The sequence below is a fragment of the Euprymna scolopes genome, chromosome 30, assembly GCF_053919585.1.
Source record: "Euprymna scolopes isolate OS-2025 chromosome 30, ASM5391958v1, whole genome shotgun sequence".
Taxonomy (NCBI): Eukaryota; Metazoa; Mollusca; class Cephalopoda; order Sepiida; family Sepiolidae; genus Euprymna; species Euprymna scolopes.
Genome location: NC_136511.1, coordinates 8,270,626 through 8,291,432, shown reverse-complemented (window position 1 = coordinate 8,291,432; position 20,807 = coordinate 8,270,626). Strand labels below are relative to the sequence as shown.

Genomic DNA, 20,807 nt, shown 5'->3' with positions numbered 1-20,807 from the left:
TATATATATATATATATATATAGTAAGTTATTAATCGCCATATACATTTTATAATTTACTAACTAGCTTTACCTACGTATTGAGCACTTTTGAAGTAAATACTTAAAGTTTACGCATAAATCTATACTTTCGTATATTAATTTTATGTGAGTAAATTAAGTAGTTTATATATATATATATATATATATATATATATATATATATATATATATAGTCTTTGAAGTTTTTAACATTTGAAACCACACAAAAAATTATTTTTTATCATTCATTAAAAAAAACATCTAGTCAGTAAATCATTTAATCACCTGCAATCACTGCATCAACTCTCAAATTTACTATAATACCAATTTTTATATTTTTTAAGGGATCATCAGTTGTTTACCATGAAACACTGTTTCGGGGATTTAATATATATATATATATATATATATATAAACCACTTATTGAAGAATATAACCTTTTGTTAGACTTGTCTCACTTTTTTTACCATTCTAAGGGTAACTTATAGTAATACCATGATTAATAATGTAAAGTTCTTGTGCAGGATGATTTCGGAATACAATGTAAAAAGAATAGAATTATACTTACAATATTGTAATGACTTGGCAACTGCCGCTTAGCACTTCTACCGGCGCGGCGTGGATGAGCATAAATTGTATAAAATTTATTGTTTTTTGAGTAAATCAAATGTTATTAAATTTCGTTTAAAAATAATCGGCGAGAGAACATTTGTTTATGTTTGAATGATTGCTTTCATGTCAACCTTTAAATTGGTTGATTTTAGTCTCGTGGCAGTTTTTGGATTGTAAAAATTGACAGACGACAATTTGAGGACTGTGGCGGATTTTCTTCAGATGAGGTTTTGATGGTGAATACATTTTTTTATTTTTGTTTTTGTTGTTATTTTTATGAAAATTGTATTCACGGAAATTAAATATTCTCTTAGTATGAAGTGTCGAAGATAACTGACTACATTTATTTTACCATATCTTAAACACATAAAGTACATGAAGTACATGATCTGTTTAGGTATGAAATTTTAACTTTAAATTTATATTAGGAAAAACGGAATCAAAATGAATCATAAATTTTTTGAAATATCGGATAATTTGTATTTTAGCCAGAGAGACCAATTATTTAAAAATGTCATTGAAATTAATATTTGTTTATCTAATTGATAAATGAATTAATATATATAAGCTCGCGATTTGTTTACAAACAAACGTTTGAGCCCTCTACGAGTAGCGGACGAATGTTTATTTAAATAATCGTTCGGACAGGTTAATTTCGGCCACCGATTCCATAGTCGAGGGGTAGGACTGCCGACTGTCATCACGACGGTTCTAGGTTCGATCCTCGGCTTGGGAGAGGTGTTAGTCTAGCGGCACTGATGAGTTGTGATACAACGAAACAGGTCTGTATGTCGATGACTAAAATATATTTTATATTATATATATATATATATATATATATATATATATATATATATATATATATATATATATATATATATAGGTCTGTATTCGTATATTTAATTTAACATCTGCAGACCATAAATTCTTATTTCTTTACCGAAAAAGAAAATTATTTAAAGAAAAATAGGGGAAATTATTTAAAGAAAACGGGAGAAGTTATTCAAAGTAAGAAAAAGTTATTTAAAGGAAAAATAATCTAAAGAGAAAAGGGAGATATATTTTAAAGAAAAACAGGATGACGTGACGCGAAGGCGGAAAAGAAAGTGAAAGAAAACTTGACGTCGTGCCCCTAGTCCATGACGCGACCGGAAGTTCGGAATATTAAAATTAGACAAATTCAATGCAACCGATACGATGACTTGCAAAAATGGCTCGCAAAAATCTACCCCCTTCTTGTAGAAAACTGCCCAGTTGAGGGTGAAGGAATTAATGTTTTTAGTCAATTTTTCGATATTTGTCGTCCGAAGGGTCGAACTTCAAAACGATACCGATCTCGTGAAAATCCGTCGCCTTTGTGGAAAGTTTTAGGCATACATACATACATACATACATACACACATACATACATACATACATACATACATACGTACATTTAAACAGACAGGTGAGATTTATATTATAGACTAGCTTGGGTGTCCGGTGTTGCCCGGGTGTTTGGAGATGTGTGTTGAGCAAAAGAAAAAGTGGTAGTAGGCAGGCAGGGTCGAACCTGTACCGCAAAAAAAAGGAAAAGGACGTGAAAAAAGTGGTGTCTTTGCTGTTGCGGAAGTGACGTAGGTTTAAATTAAGGCTATTCAATCGACAAGAGGGGATGACTTTCGAAAATATCGGCAAAAAAGCGACCCCTCCCAGTAGAAAAGTGCCTTGTTGAGGGTGAAGGAATTAATATTTTTAGCCAATCTTTCGATATTTGTCGTCCGAAGGGTCGAGCTTCAAAACGATACCGATCTCGTGAAAATCCATCGCATCCGTGGAAAGTTTTAGGCAGACATACATACATACATACATACATACATACATACATACATACATACATACATACATTTAAAGATTTTACTTGTTATAAACCATCTTTGGTGTATGATTACTATTTCCTGTTAATTTTAGTGTTATGCCACCAGCAGTTTAAGAATTTATCGGTTAAATATTTGCACACACGCATACATCTACAGATTTATTTATATAGATGAGAATCACTTTCGATTAAAAGTTAGTATTATGCAGCTAAAATTGGGAAAATTACGCTTGAAAAATGTCAACGTTATTTAAAGGAAGTCGAAAAAAAGAAAATGTCCACCAAATTTGAACTACTGTTGTGTTTATCTAGCAAGAGAACTCGAATTTTGACTCTAAATGATTATTTTATATTTTATTAATAATATAAATCATATTTAACAAGAAAAACACACACATATAAACCTACTTTTAATGCCTAAATAGAGTTTTTTTCTCGCATTCTTCTTTGGCAACGATCTTTATAAATTACTCGCAAATTATTAGTTTACATTTTATTTATGTTTTAAACTAGCAGGGAGACCTGACGTTGCCCTAGATTTAATGATGATTAATCAATGTTTCAAACTCCCCTATTTTATTATCATCGAAATAGGTAAAATCGACACTTTTTCTGTCAAATCGATCGATGCCTGCTTTAGTAAGGAACCCATCGCAGTGCACCGTGAGGATTGGTTGGCTGTTTTTGTTTTACGGCATATCAACTCTTTTCAGGTTATTTAATGCTGAATCCAGTGATTTTGAAGAAATTTTTTTTCATAGAATATATTTGTCTTTTTTTTTTTTTCAATCGGTTTTATTTAACCCATAGTTGGGACCCTAACAGGTACTACAACTCCGGGTCAGAGTGAACCTGGGAGCAATAGCAATTAAAGTGTGGCCTCACACACCCCAAAGCTCGCAAGCTGGGGCCTCACCATCGGATATAGTTTAAGGTCATATCCAGGGCTGCACCGTGAGGAAGCTTCACATGCCTCCCCGCATTCACTTAGTAAACAATATATTATAGTCTATATTGCACTGTAGAGAACCCATTGTTCATTTTATAAAACTATTTTTTATATATAATAGCTTGAATTAAAGTTTAAAATGCAAAGTCAAAAAGTAGCATACTTCAGTTGTGCTCTAAACAGAAACATTCAGTTCGAACGCGCCCCTGTCATATCAAAGTACCTACCGTTGATTTTATATGCTTGTGTGTTAATAAAACTTCTCAAATGCACTTGTGATGTTAGACTGTATAAGGTGTTAACTTTAGTCAAAATCGCCTGTTCTTTCTTTCATCTGATTATTTCGAATATCGATATTTATCGAAAACATTCCGATACAAAACCTATCTAGAAAAACCGCCAGACAAATAAAGTACCTTCATGTGAAATTTCATCAAAATCCGCACAACCGTTTTTGTGTCCATAGGGAACGAACACAAACTGCCTTTTATATACTAATAGAGGTTAAAGCTACGATTGGGTTATTAGGTTCGGGATTATTCTGTTTGTAAGTTAAAATCAATTAATACCAAAACAACAATGAATGGATTAAATATTTGGTGATCGCGTTGTCTCCCGACCTTTGTAATTTATATTCAATAGTTCATAAATTGTATTTTCGTTTTTATGGTTATGACCTAAAAAGTCGAAACGGAGAATGGCTAAAACGAAACGAATAGAAGCTGGGTGTACGAAAACATAAGAATTATGTTGTAAAATAAAAGTTGTTTTTTTTTTTTAATATAAATACTTAATTGTTAAAAGTAAATTATGTTAATAGAACTTTATTTATATACTAGCTGCTGCACCGCCGTCGGCACACACAACGCCGAGTCAAACACAAAATCTAGTACACTCAACATCAAGTACACTCAACATCGTCTTACCAGCAACACTTACTCTGTGAACTCGGAGTATGGGAAATTCCTATATGCACAAAACAAAATCATTGAAAAAAAACAAAAATAACCTAACTAAGGGTAAGGATAATCAGTAAACATTGGATAAAATGATGGTTAAAATTATTACGAACTTGTCAGGATTCGAACCTGGAATCTTCTGATTCGTAGTCATACGCGTTATCTATTGCGCCACAAGTCCTGTCCATATGTCGAAAGATCTTACTGCAACTGTATACAGACAGTGCTAAATTCCATTGACATGGGCAGATAACTTTTTCGACAAGTTTACGAAACTGCCCCAAAACACTTATGCAGGCTTTTGAGTGATTCGGCGTTGGTCGTTACAAACCATATATAAATAAGGACAATCTAGAGACTCACACCTTTCAGGGGAAAAAAGAATTGTTCAATTCGGTGCATCCGTTCAAAAGTTTTATTGATATTGTGACGTGACCCGGGTCTAGTCTAGGAGTTAGGAATTTCGCAAGAATTCTATACCCAAGTACACGTCGTAAGAAAAGTAAAAGTGTGGAATTTTGCCGGTCGTAATAATATCACGACTGCATGGCATCTCCCAAGTTTCGAATCAGTGGAATCATCATGGACTAACCGATAACATTCACGTTGAATAATAAAGATGGCAGGGAATGAAAAAGGTCGGACACCAAATGGATACAGTTAAAATATATAAATGTATTATTTAAACAAAAAAAAACAAGTGAAGGAAATAAAAATAATAAAACAGTCCTAATGAGAGTTCAGTCACAGACAACATCAGATCAGGATGGAGGGGTCATTAGTGGAGATATATTATTTTTCTCTCTTTCTTTTCTCTCCTTTTCTTTCTGTTCTTTTTTGATAAAACACAGAGTCACAGTTAAAACAAAATATTAGAATGTTCAAAAGGAAAGCCGGGTCACAGACTTTGGTAAAACATAAAGACACAGACCAAACAAAATATAAGGATAATCAAAATGAAAGTCGGGTCGCAGACAATATCAGGTTGGGATGGGGTTATGGTTTCTCTTTTCTTTTGATAATGCGTAAAGTTACAGTTGACACAAACATTAGAACAATCAAAGTTAAAGTTAGGTAACAATGTTCTTTCTCTCCTTATCTTTCTTTTTCCAATTCTTTCACCTTTATGCTTGGTGAGGGAAGAATTCATTTCACGGAACTCCACTGTCACTGAGTGAGCTGAGGGAGGGGGTGAAATATGAGAGAATGGATATCGAACGATACTTAGCTTTTTGGTGGGAATTTCTCTCTTGACGCGCGCATTTCAATGACGTGATAATGTCCTTAGTTTTTCTTTATCACTTCTTTTCTTTCTTTGTCATCTTCGATATGCGGTTTGTCCTAACAAAGTTCTCGGGTAAAATGGCTCTCGTTGAATTATATTGACCAAGGTAATTCCGTGTTGGAGTAAATGTCCCTTTTTTGGTCTCATGGCCGTCCGCCAAGTTGAGTTAAGTTGATCATTTGCCGGACACCATACATCGTCCACGCTGGTGCATATTTCTGCTTTTTGTGGAGCAGAAAATATTGTCGTCGTTTCCCAACGGCTGTAAACTCGAAAACTGCACTTTTTCGCGCGCTTTCCTCCGGCGCTTACGTCACGACCGCCTGACGTCGGCTGTCATGATTACCTATGTTTGCGTGGGTGTTTGACTGCTGCTTATAGTTGATCAGTGAGGGAGGGAGGGAGGTGGTTGTGTCGTTCGACTGTTCGCTGTTCAACTTAGGAAGGGGAGGTCTGCTGCTTGACTTGGAAGGGGGGAAGAGGAGGTCAGTCTGGCTTGACTTGGAAAGGGGGGGAGGTCTGTCTGGCTCATATCTATATATCCATTGTGATATAAGGAGGGGGGTATATATGTTTCTCCTAACAATATATGGGCACACACACATAAACAAATAAATAAACATTTAGAATTTGATTAATAGTATAGATTTTTACATAACTCACTAAAAAATTTGCTATTTTTTACTTTATTTCCACCTAAACACTCGTCTTTAAAATGATGACTTATTATGGTTTTCGGGTATGCTGAAAACGAACATCGCATTTAAACTTGGCACAGACAAGTAGTTTTCTGGATATTAAGACCATTATTATACAATGTAACCCATTATGTTTTTACCAGCGGCCATGTTTTTCTCAACTGAAAAGTACTAATACGCATGCGTGTTACGAAACATCCCCTTCCCCCCATGTTAAGAATGGCGAACACCACTGACATTTATTAAGTAATACATTGGAAAAAATGTTCTAATATCTAGAAAAACTTGTCTGCCTCAAATTTAAATGTGATATTCGTTTTCAGCATACTCGAAAAGTAAAACCTATAAAAATCGTCACTTTAAAGGTGTGTGTTAAGGTGGAAAGATACTAATGATTTACCAAAGAATTTACTTCTAATCGCTTCGTTTTAACTTTTTAGATCAAATAGCTTAGAGCAGAGTTTCCCAAACTTCAGAACACCAGAGAGTCCGGGAGCAGTTCACAGGTTTTTCACAAAGAACTAAAAAGATAATTTCTAAAATAAATATGAAAAACGTTAATTTCAAATTTTAACACTAACTAATGATAATGTTTACAATCATTTTTTTTTTTTTGATTACTCAAAATTTGTATTTTTTGTTGATTTATTTTTGTGTATTTTTATGAACCATCCTGAATTTTTTTACACCTGTAGTTATGTATCGTATCTCTTTCCTGTAAAAAAAAAATCAATGATTAAATGTCTGCTTCCATTAAATTTTTCCACGTTTAATTTGACGGCACAATCATATTTGACACACCGGTTCTGTCAGATCACTGAAGTTAAGCAACGATGAGCCTGACCAATACCAGATGGGTGACCATTTGGGACTTCCAGATGCTGTATGTGCTCTCCGCTTACCTCGGCATTGTTTCCATTCGTCCTAGACTTCTCCTTGCCACTCAATTCAAACAGTGCCGATTCAAGAGAGATGTAGTTGGGGTGTGCGTAACCCCTGCCTCACAGTTACATGCACAGCTGCTCCTACAGTGGGTATCCTTTGTCTTTCGAGACTGAATGGAGGCAATGAATGAGTGATCATTTAATTTTTCCATATAAAGCATTTGGTCCTTTTTAAGAAAGGGCTTCTGGAACCCCTTAACCTCTCTCACAGAGCTCCAGGGTCCTATGGAGCCCACTTTGGGAAACCCCAGCTTAGAGAATGCCCATCTTGATTCTTTGCTAGAAAGAAATGTCTATTTTCCCCTTATTTCATGCATAATACTAAATTGATTTTAACGGTAATGCGTTTAGCATTTCATAATCATTTTTAAAAAATACATTTTTTAGTTACTACATGTCTTTCCGGTAAATTTATATGGTTCTAAAATCTATGTGATGCAAGGTAATTTTATAGAATCAATCTTAAACCTTTCTTTTTTTTTTTCTGTTTTGCGGCGTTAAAAACGAATATATCATTTCAACCCATCGCGAAGAATAATTAGTTTGCAAAGAAAACGGTTCTATGGAATAAGAATGAAAATCGAATGTCATAAAATTGAATTTCCATTAAAAACGAAGTATTATCTCCTTCATTTTCATGTCAATTTCAACCAAAAGCAATGAAATATATTGTTTTTTATTTGGAATCCCTTGAGATGGGGCTTCATAATTTGCGCATTCATTCGTTTGCCGAATGTTATCCTCATCTTCATAGCCGTTGTTGTTTCACCATGTTTCGGCCGACTCATTCTCTGGTCTTCTTCAGCTGATTAACCGCGATGGTAGAAGAATGCTGAGTCTTGTAACTGTATCCGCAGTAATTACTGCCAAGGCCCATAGTGGATAGAGCATTGAGTCTTTACGGTTCCAGCTGAGCATAGTCTGAAGATAGCTGTTTCAATCCTACCCAAAGCAGGCCAGAGGATTAGTTAACCAAAACGTGGTGAGACAGCAACAACTATGGAAAGCAGTAATTACTTGGGATACATTTATAAGACTACGCATTCCTATCCCGTCATAGCTAATCACCTGAAGAAGGCCAGAGGATGAGTTGGCCGAAACGTGATGAAACAATGAAGATGTGGATAACTGTTCGCAAAGAATGAATACTCAAAACCAATGTTATCTAATTATCATGTCGCAATTAATAACATACTAGTGCATTATTACATAAAGCATGTACTTTCATGATTGTACGATCCATTCATCCGCCATTATTTTGGTGAGAAATGAAACAAGACAGGCTGCAGTTACCTTCCCTGTTAATTCTGTTTGTTATTTAAGTATAATTTGTAATTTCTTCGAAAAATATTTCCATTTCCTACTTTATCATTTTTTATAATTTTTGGATATTTTACTAATTTCGACGACAATATGGTTGTTAAACGGTGTCGTTACATTTTAACACTCTGACCCACACGTTGTATCTGAGACAGTCGCAAAGGAACACAAAGGGACAGAAACTCGACTCGGCTTTTTTTCAGTTTTAACAAACGGCATTTATTACTGGTGCTTGATAACAAGGCATTTCATATTGTTTTAAAAGTATCTTACTTCATCACGTCTGCAGTGTAGTTTACAAAATCTTGCCGTCTCGACAGTTTAAAAGTCTCTCGCGGCCATCATGGAGTCATACGGTCATCTCACGCCAACACACACTTTTTTATGGTCCTCACCACGTGGTGCATTTTGCTCACTCTTTTTTACTGTCCTTTCTCTTCCTCCACTGTGACGTCACATTGCTTGGTCATTTCTGTATGCGTCACGTGACTGCTGCTAACATGCGTCAGCAGCTTTGTTATACGACATGATAAGTAGATACTAGTGTTGGGAAAATTAATCGGAATTGGGAATCAGGAAAATTGGAACTTTTGGGGTATCGGAATCAGGGGAAAAAAATCGTGCCAAATATCCAATGCCAAAAAACGAGTGTCTATTTTTTACTTAATTTTCCATTACCGGTACTAATGATAAAATAATGATTATGTATCTATTTTTGAACTACCAATAAAACTAATATCTATAGCCCCCCCCCCACACACACACAGGTGAATTTGTACGTTTCCGAAAAACACATGCTTATATTATATGGGTATTTATAGTAATCCAACCTCCCATCCCCACAAAACAAATTATAACTTTATATTTAAATATTTTGAAAGAATGGGAATCGGTAATTGTATCAGAATCGGGAAAAAATATTGGAATCGTACTATTACTAGTAGATACCATTGGTTTTAATTGAAATTTAATTTTTCCATTTTCGTTCTTATTCTGAAGAAGCCCTGCAAAATATTTGGAATTTATATTAGCGTTAGGATTATTTGTTTTTAAGTTAATACCAGTTTTTTTTAACCCTTATCCCCAAGTGACCTCCAGTTCTTGATAAGCAGTAACTGTATAATAAAAAATAATATAGTGACTGCTTTACATACGAACTACTCTATTTATGAGAAATACAAGGCACAAGATGCTTCCAAGCAAAAATCTTGACCTACATATGAGAGAAAATCCAAGTTACAAGAGTTTCCAGATGCTACTGCTAGGTGGCCGAGTGGTCAAGACCGTTCAGCATCAGCTCGTCCCAGTTAGCACGTGTGCTTCCAGCCATACAGATCTGATTGTGCACTCTTGTGTTGCGTTGTTTTTATCACATTTCATCTCCTTTTTGTAAACCTAACCATTTTTATATTTTTTATTTTTTATATTGTATTTTTATGTGTTTTTCGTAATCAGGAAGATGTGTTTTATAGTTAATTCGGGTTAACTTTGATGATTTTGGGAGCCGGGAACGAATTAATTGGTTTTCAGTTATTTCTCATTGGAAAATTCGTTCGAGGTACAAGAAATTCTAGATATGAGCTCCATTCGGGAACGGATTAATCTTGTATGTAGAGAGGCCACTGTATATATAAACAAGCACTGAACTATGTTTAACAAAATTTCCATTTGAATTCGTCTTGTAGACAATTTTCAATAAGCTGATAAAATGACCTACCTCTAATTACTTTCACTCCCCCCCCTCAATGTATTTTGTTTAACCCCTCATCCTTTCTGTTGTTCTTAATTCAACAGCTGTCTTTCACTCTCTTCTATACTATGCAGTCTGTAAATTGAATAAAAACAAGCAAAGCATGCATGGTTCCTCTTGATTGCACAGTGAACGAGGGATAAAAAAAAATGACTAAGTTCAGCATTTGCTCAAAACTTCCCCAGGGAACGTCAAATTATGGTGAAAATGAACAAAACAAAAAAAGAAAAAGGCCTTAACATATATAAATTTGAGTTCTACACCATGCAAAAAAAGGAAATGACTAAGTCCATCATTTGCCCCTCCTCATTAAGCCCCAAAAGTCCCCTAGGCCTTAACACATTTAAATTTGAGTCCAGCACCATGCAAAACTGCTAAACAGACACACAGAAAATTTTGGGCAAATATGGTAAAATAGTCTCAAAATTGAAGGGTTTTTATTAACCTTAAAAGAGCCCCTGGGGCACACCTAAGAGTTATTGCGAAGTATAGACAAACAAAATTATATAGAAATCAGTTAGTTACAACTTTTCAGAAAGTTTTATAAAAATCCAAGGAATCAATTTTTTTTAATAAGCACAAAAGTGTCAATTTTAGCCATTTTTAACCCGAAAGGCACCCCTAGGGGGCAACCGAAGTTTTCCCGAAAAATCTGTTCTGTTACATTTTACTCATATCATGTTTAATGTTTGTGCAAAATTTCAAAAAATTCCAAAGCATAATTATTGAGAAAAGTGCGGACAGACGAACAGACAAGGGTGAATTTACAGGTGCACTCTCCTTTTGCCGAGGGACCAAAAGATAATGATAAAAGAAATTTATTACCTACAGCTATATACGGCATAATCGTATTGACACACCAGTTTTCATTAGATCACCAGAGTTAAGTGACCTTGAGTCTGGCCAGTATCAGATGGGTGACTATTTGAGAATACCAGGTGCTGTATGCAAGAGGACGTAGACATTTCTCTGTAAAAATAACCATAAATAATGTCGTCTTTCCTGAATGGGATGAACATGCGACTGTGGACCACTTATGAATTTTTTTCCCTAGAAACTCCTGACTTCAGAGAAGCCGAATTGACCCACCTGCGATGAACACCACTTTGTTTTATTTGTTTCCTTACACACATCTAAGCAAAGAAAATATATTGTTATACTGTTTTCAGGGTTTTTTTTTTAATTTTATACAGTTTTCCAAGTACCCACACCTTACCTCAAGGTAATAGTCCTCTAAAATATAAAATGTGTTAATTAACAAATTTACCATTTTTTGTTTGTTAAATGCTTAGCCTAGGCAGATTTCATCCGTAGCACACCTCAGCATGGCATTAATGGTCTAAATGGACTTATTACAAGACATAAATGGTTTTTGTACTTGACTTTAAATAGATTTGATAAATGGTTAAAATGGCTTTGGAGAAAAAGAGCCTGAATCATTTTCAGCCATAGCAAAAAAATTGATTTTATACATGTTCTAAATTGCTTTTTAGATGTGACTTACATGAATATCATAAATGGTTTGAATACATATTAGGCATAGAAAAAAATGTTATTCTTTATAGCTTTTGTATGTGACCTAAATGGCTTTCTGTGACGGCTGTATATATTGGATATTGGCAGGCGACCCTGAGAAGAGAAACATTCAGTGGATTGCGCGCGCGCGCGCGCACACACACACACACACACACACACACACACACACACACACACACACACACACAGAGTTGTATTCCATGTAAGGAAAGCATAATTTGACCCAGGAATATGTGAGAAGATATCGCTTAAAGGACCAAAACAATAGACAATAATAAATATTAAACATTGCAATCAGAAAAGAATGTTTATATAAATGATAACAAAGAGAAAGTGAAGAAGTTGGTCAGAGAGAAGCAAGGCTGACACATTTCTTCATCGCCAATATCTGACCCAACCATGCGCCAACCCCACACGCTTTCAGAAATGTGCAAACACCAGTAATAGCTTATAATCAGAAACTTATTTTTCGGTGTGAAATAAAATTAATACATTATTTTATAGATCAACTGTGTTGTGTTTTACTCGGTGTCAGTGTGTATATTGGACCAGTGACAAAAGTAGATATTAACAATTATATAGATTGGAAAGCTTATTTTGAACAACCATCCGCAGTGAATACATAATATATATATGACCTGGGTAAGCTGTGTATGTTCTCTTGAGTAGGCTGTATATATGGCCTGGGTAAGCTGTATACATTCTCTGGGTAGGCTGTATACGTTCTCTGGGTAGGCTGTATACGTTCTCTGGGTAGGCTGTATACGTTCTCTGGGTAGGCTGTATACGTTCTCTGGATAGGCTGTATATGTTCTCTGGGTAGGCTGTATACATTCTCTGGGTAGGCTGTATACGTTCTCTGGGTAGGCTGTATACGTTCTCTGGGTAGGCTGTATACGTTCTCTGGATAGGCTGTATATGTTCTCTGGGTAGGCTGTATGCGTTCTCTGGGTAAGCTGTATGCATGACCTGGGTAAGCTGTATATGTTCTCTGGGTATGCTGTATATATGGCCTACGTATGCTGTATATATGGCCTGGCTATGCTGTATATACGGCCTGGCTATGCTGTATGTATGGCCTGGGTAGGCTGTATACATTCTCTGGGTATGCTGTATGCATGACTTTGGTAATCTGTATACATTCCTTTATTTTGTCTTTTAGTCCTCATATTCCACGAGCAATGTTTGTAACAAAGAGAGAAAAATTGCGGTTTTCTTGGTCGGAATCTATGTATCATATATTTATCATTGGCTAGTGGCTTTTTTGGGGTTTTTTTTTTATCTTAACGTAATATTCCCTTGATGTATTACTTTGCTTCATACCTTGTCTTTTTAAAAAGAATATGTGTATTATTTCGTATTATTCTAACTAGTTCTCATCTTGAGTGTTATTTTCCCAACATTTCAGTTGATATAAAACCTGCATGTTATGTGTATCTTGTTGAACTTGGCAATCTTCATGGAATTTCGAACGAAACCCTTTATTTAATCCACCGGGGTAGCAAGCTTCGTTTTATCAACCATGACTGGGTAGAAGTCCTAAGTAATTCGCAATTGTATTTTTAGTGTCACCTGCACTGAGGATTGAACCTTCAACGTCTAGAAGAGTGAAACTTACAACTGAATTTTACTAACTGTCCGAAAGTAACTGAAGGGTTTTGAACTTAAATAGATTCGTTATTTTTTATGATATTTTCTGTAATTTTGACACAATCTGACTAAGACATTGGGAAGTTTTTAAAAATGCAAAATTTAAGTAATCTTTATTTATAGAAAAATAATGTCTTTTAAATATTGCTACTTTTCAGCTTCGCATATTTGTGCTTTTTCCAAAACATTATTCATGACAGATTGCAGAATATCTGGATTGCGATTTAACTCCTTCATTTCGTTCCTGATGCTTTCCTTCAATTCTTGCGGTGACTTTTCGGACACTCCAAACCCTGCAAAAATTGAAGGAAAACGTCAGAAACGAAATAAGGGCGTTAAATCGCAATCCAGAGATTCTGAAATCCGGCATGAAATAATGTTTTGGAAATAGCACAAATATACGAAGCTGAAAATGGACAACATTTAAAAGACATTATTTTTCATAAATAAAGATTGTTTGAATTTTGCATTTGTGTTTAAAGAATTCTCCAATGTCTTACTCAGATTGTGTTAAAATTACAGAAAGATGTAATCAAAAATAAAAAAAATCTATTTAAGTTTAAAACCCTTTAGTTACTTTTTGGACATTGTATTTTATCTATTTTGTAAGGTTAAAGTAGTTAGTAAAATGCAATTGTAAGTTACAATAAGAATCGAAATGTTGTACGAATAACAAGATGAGACCAGCCGTCAGAATAATTCTAATAATAATACGAATTATTAATCCTCATCTCAAAGATTCAAGCATAAAAATGTGGACGAGATGTATCTGCTGCCTAAATGCTGTACATGTGGTCAGAATGGATTTCATATTTTATCTTTATAGACTCTATATTTTGCCTGAATAGATTGCATACGTGACAGAGTTCATGTCTGACCTGAATAGACTTAATATGTGGCCTAAATTGATTTTCTATTTGACCTCTGCTGAATTTATGTAGCCAACAGAGATTGTTTGTGTGATCGAAATAGATTTCCTCTATGGCTTGAATAGACTTAATATATTATCTTAATATATCTCCTTTTTTTATATACCACGTTTAAATGTGTGTGTGTGTGTGTGTGTGTGTGTGTGTGTGTGTGTGTGTGTTGGCTTAAAATAAAAATAAAACAAAAATGTTTTGGCACGTGGGTTTCATGTTTGGTGTTTGTTTCAATAATTTATTTCTTACATATAAATAATTCTGACAAACTTAAATCGATTTCAAATAATTAATCTTTTTCTTCATTGCCTTTTTTTTTTTTTTTTTTTGCAGGTGAATCTCTCTGACAAATTTCCAAGTAAGTACAAATTTATTATTATTATTATTATTATTTATTTTATTTTATTTTTTTTTTTTTAACCATTTTTGAAATGGAAATCGTTCCGGACAAGGCATGAAGTCACTTGCAAGGATCTAACAAGAACCAAAGATGAATATCGAAAAGACAGAAGGTACCTATTAACCTTAGTCTTGAAAAGATCAAGGCTATGCGTAGAAAGGAAGATAGTCAGCAGGAAAAGAGTTCCATAAACTCGCATTTTTTTTCTTTTTTTTTTTTTCTTGCTAAGATTCATGCTGACAATTAAATAGATACGAAAAATAGATAAAACTTAGTAAACTAACCCAATATATATGATATATATATATATATATATATATATATATATATATATATATATATGAACAAATGATTAATAAAACATGTTAAAAGACATCTTGAAAAAGAGTTAAAAACATATTTAATTTTAAATTTTTGCCTCCTGTTCCCCTTACCTCACCCTTTTTTTAACCAAGTAAGATCTGTGACTTACTTGTAGTTTCATTAAATACTTTTATATGCAAATTCCGATCCTGCATTTTGCTAATTCCTGCCCTCTGATGAGAAGGAGAGTATTTCTTCGAAACTCCGCGGATTAAGGACTATCCACTTATCTTGTGCTTCCTTTTTTAAAATTAAATATGTTTTTAACTCTTTTTCAAGATGTCTTTTAACATGTTTTATTAATCATTTGTTCATATTATAAGCTCTATTTCCTTTTCGGTTTTATTGAGCTTTTACATCTGGCTGAGTTTATTTTACTTGTAAATATTGACTCTTAAATATTTATAATATATTTTAAGTTTACCATTTTGATTACCTTAGTAAACTTATTGTAATTTTTATTATATATATATATATATATATATATATATATATATATATATATATATATATATATACACACACATATATATATATATATGTGTGCGTATAAAATTCATGTGGTACTATGAAATCAGGCTGTTTAAAAGTGTCAGCTTCCTGACTTTAATGCACTAAGCATTGACGTTATTGTTTTTTCCTTTTCCTTTGTAAAACTCAGTCATGTTCTGCAAAGCCAAAAACAAGACAATAATTTTTTTTTCCTCTGATCAGCTAACCCGAACGAAAGCTGATTTTCGCAAAGGTAGGCGATGTCTATTGAAAAGATCAAGCCTATAAGTTGGTGGAAAATCGTCAGCAGGAAGTTCCACAATCCTGCAGTACTTGAATGGAATAGGAAGCTGTATTACAATGAAGTATCAAAACAACGAATTGATGGAGACCGTTAGGCAAACAGGTCAAACGAGCTGGAACAAAGGAAGCAGGGAATAGAGCAGACAATTCTGAAGGACACATATCATGATAGTATTTATAGAAAAAAACTCAGGATAGCAACATCATGTCTGTGAGAGAGAGAGATTGTGCAGAGAAGAAGAAATGGTGGAGCCATTCAAAATACAGATACGTTTCTGCATCTTATCAAGAACCTTCAAGTCGAGCAGAGATTCACAAGTCCAAACATGACAACTTTTGGAGTGTGACCCGACATGGTGCATATTAAAGTACGAGAAATGGGCCCAATTTCTGCATTTATTTATTTAGATGATATTAATATTAGTGATGGGACGATTCCACTATTTTCCTGATTCCAATACAATTACCGATTCCGATTCTTTATAACTATAAAGTGGTTATTTTGTCTTAATTACAGTAAAAAGACATCTTAAACACGCATATATTTTCTCAAACGTAAAAATAGGCTTGTGAGTGTGGGGGTGGGGTGATCTATAGATTTTAATCTTACTGGAAGTTTAAATCAATAAATATTTATTATTTTAATATTACTGCCGGCAGCGAAATACTTTTTGAAAACAAAATCAAATAAAAAAAATATATATAATTAAAGGAATCGTTTTTGGCATCGGAATATAAGCTCAAATTTTTCCGATTTTGATACCAATTCCGATATCCTCAAAGTTCTGAGTTTACAGATTCCCGATTCCGATTAATTGTCCAGACACTAAATAATATCTATTGATTGAGAAATATAATCTTCAAATGCCACAAAGTAGATCTTCAATGATGCACTGTTGAAACTCTGAATTTTGAATGTGTTTAATTTTTCATCTTCTGTGTTTTGAATTGTGAAATTCATTGAATATGTTAATAATAATTATCTTTCAGATTCGCAAAATAAAAAAATTATATATTTTCATTATTTTTATGAAAAACACTACTTTTAAATCTTTGAAAAATAAACAAATAATTTTCTTTTAGTGAACCCAATATTGCTAATATACCATTAAATATGAAATACCTTGAAGGATCGATACAAAATAAAAGAAAAAAAATCAATAAATAACTGTGCATTTTGCTAAAAATACGATAATTCCTTTCGGTAATTTGTTATTTGATATTTACTGACCTATGGTTGACCATAAAGGTCTACACACAGTTGTTCGTATTTACAAACATCTCCCCTTTTCCTTTTTGCTGTTATGTGCGCTTGACTTAGTTTAAAGTGGGGGTGGGGGGACTTGCATCTAACACATTCTCTCGTCCAGAAACACTTCGTCTTGATGGCAAGACAGAGTCAAGACGACCAAGCGTGATACTAGATACAGGAGTTGTCTTCAACACATACAGCGTCTAGCATTCCCAAAATGGTCACCCATCTGATACTTGCCAGCCTCATCGTTGCTTAACTTCGGGGGTTATGTAGGAAACAATATATATATATATATATATATATATATATATATATATATATATATATATCATTTAAAGGGGGTTAGAACAGTAGTCTAAAGAGCAGAGTGTATTTTAATGTGATAGTAAAATAACTAATTTAATTAAAATACAAAAAAAGAACAGTGCTCGTTGTAATTCAGATATATAATAAGCTCGATAGGCAAATATCCTCGAGCTACTTTAATATTTAGTAATGTGATTGACAATTTAAAATTCAAATTAGAATTAAAAATTAAAAATCTGTTTCATAAGAAGGAACAACAACAAAGTCAATAATTTGTACGATCGTTTCGGAAACGATGTTTTTATTGCGATAGACATTAAGTCACGGGCAATAATTTTGACATATTTTTTTTTTTTTAACAAAGCCTCCTCATCAGCAAAAGTATTGGGTGGGGTTTTTTTTATATGTAAAAGACACCATAAATTAACCTAGCAATTTCCGTGGCTTAATATCTATCACAATAAAAACATCGTTTCGGAAACGATCGTACAAATTATTGACTTTGTTGTTGTTCCTTCTTATGAAACAGATTTTTAATTTTTAATTCTAATTTGAATTTTGAATCATCAATCACATTACTATATATATGTGTGTGTGTGTGTGTGTGTGTGTGTGTGTGTGTGTGTGTGTGTGTGTGTGTCGCTTTGAAAAAAGAATTAATCGTCCAAACAAACATTAAATATACATGGAAATTTACAGGACAACATGAACTTATTTTGTCCTGTAAAGGTTTCCGTAGTTTCTTCCAAACTATCATTAAATTTTGGGTTTTTTAATTTCACTACACGAAATCTATAGATTGTGAGAAAAGATGGAATTATTTGAAATTCAGGTATTTGTAATTTATAAAATTTTTGCATATTCTTAGAGCAAATCATCCTAAATCTTATTTAGACACAAAAAATTAATTGGTTTTAAAAAATATTCAAATGTTTTATCCATCGAGACAAAAATGATGGTGAATAGTGTTTGTTTTTTGTTTGATTTTTTTTTTAATTTAAAATTTAAAATTCTTTTAAAAATAGTAGAAAAAGATTTATATTATCCTGCTTTTCATATGATAAAATTCAGGCTTTTATCTTTTTGGAAAAAGAAGTTGCTCAAGAATAATGGATTTTAATTTGTTTTTATTAAAAAAGAAAAAAGAAAACATCTTGGTTTTTCTTCCATTTTTTTGGCCGTGTCTAGGTTAATTTGCGTATTGTAGTAAGTGACGTGCAGAAGAATTTTTTGTGCAGTTCAAAAGAAAAAAAGAAGAAAAAAGGGTGTTTCGGTGGGCCACACTCCTATGATACATTCCTCTGAAAAGGGCACTTTTAAAACAGGAGTAAAAGGGGCAGGTTATTGGGCACCCCTAGCACTCCCACCTCTGCACGTCCCTGATTGTTGTCATTGGAACAGTAGCTCAGTGGTATGTAAAACACCCCCAACACAAACGAGACGTCATATACAACCGATCGTTTTGTTATGTATGTAAAGACACAGCAGACTATGTTATATATACACGATTTACACAATCCCCTGTTATATAGCACAGTATGTAAGAGTATTTATTGAAGTAGATACGTTTATTTTGTTTTGAGTTGAGTTTTTTTTTAAGGTTGCAAATAATTTTCTTCGATACTTTATAAGAATTCTTGTTTATTTCAAATATTCTGATTTGCATTCTTGCCGTATTCTTTTATTGTGTCCATTTATAAGTTTGCCAGGAATTCTTTCACCAATAAATAAACTTCTTTTCAAAAAAAAAAAAAAAAGAACGACTAATGAATTAAACATCATATGTAAATTTTTGGATTTTAATTTTCTCTTTAAAAAAAAATTTAGCGGTTTTCCAGTTTTGCCTCTGGATTGTGTTGTGTTTAAACATGAGTTATTTATTTATTTTTTTTTTTTTGGTCTGAATTGAATATTAAATATTCATGAGTTGCGATGAAGGATTTTCACTTATTTGACGAGTGATTTTGTCAAAATGGTTTCTTTTTATTGAATTCTATCAACCTTGCCTTATACATGCGTGTTATTCAAAAAGTCTCAATCAGTAAGATTTTTAGAATCGAGACTGTTTGTCACTATTTTTTAATCTATTCACAGTTTATAACAGTCACCATAACAAACTATTTTCTCTTGGGGATTAATAACTCTTTACTGACTGATGCGGCCACGCACTGACCAATCAGCTATTAGGGTGCATTAATCCTATATGTCCCTTAAGGAACTAATTACTCCTGTCAGGAATTAGCCGGCAGCCAGTAGAGGAGCTCAAACCACCAAAGAAGACGGACCCCCGTCCTCTCATTCTCTGCCCACTGAGTTCCCCCCAGGCTGCGACTGCTTCACTGAAGACTTCTAATGTTCAATCTGAGGACACTTTTAAGTTTTTGACACGAGAACATCATAGAACTTTCTATTGATTTCCTTTCTTTTAACTCGGACACAGTCCTTCTTGCTTTTTTTGTATTTTGTTTTTTTTTTTTACAAGGGAATCACCACTTATCAAAGCCCAGAGGCCACTCAAGGATAAGGATAAAAGAGTGTACAATGATCAAAAGGACAATATCATAGTAATCGTTAGAAGTGTAAATTTGGTAAAATGGATTATTTTAGAGGAACGGCTCATCAAAAACTTGTTTACATTGGACTTGGAGACGCCCATATTGTAGTCAGCTGGAAAGCAGGTAAACGGAAGAGAGTTCCCCAAGTGTGCATTTCTAAGAAAAAAAGCCTTGTTCATGTAATCTACGTTTAGGTTTAGACACAGATAAAGAGTGGAAGAAATTATAGATAGTGGTTTCAACCAAACAAGTGTTTCTCGTGAATGTTGGACAAGAGGGGGACCATAGATTGGAGCTCAGACGAGCACTTGCCATGAAATTAACGATAAAACAGAGGCAGGCTCACAACGTCTCTTATGTTCGTTTGCCATCAATATACTTGGTTCTGTGAACATATGATGCTGACAAGAAGCTAAGTTAGAAACATGGACGCGTTTGTCTCAACTGGAAGTAACTTAACTAAATAATAATAATAATAATAATAAGGGCTGTGACAACACCATATTCTTTTCATTATTTTTACTCTTGAGTATATATCCGTTAATATCTTATATGTTTTTATATAGCCTGATGTGGTTCTCGGTTAATTAACCTTGTCTAACTGTGTCGGATATATACTCGAGAGTCAA

General features: G+C 33.7%; 1 protein-coding gene across 3 annotated transcripts in view; it reads left to right on the top strand.

The window, feature by feature from the left end:
- Positions 1-20,807, top strand: part of LOC145254646 (protocadherin Fat 4-like) — a 1,852,201-nt gene that overhangs the window by 649,237 nt on the left and 1,182,157 nt on the right. For all 3 annotated transcript variants that reach the window (XM_080113277.1, XM_080113278.1, XM_080113279.1), the window contains exon 3: positions 14,838-14,862. The gene's annotated coding sequence lies outside the window, so the exon portion shown is untranslated. The remainder of the gene's footprint in view (positions 1-14,837; positions 14,863-20,807) is intronic.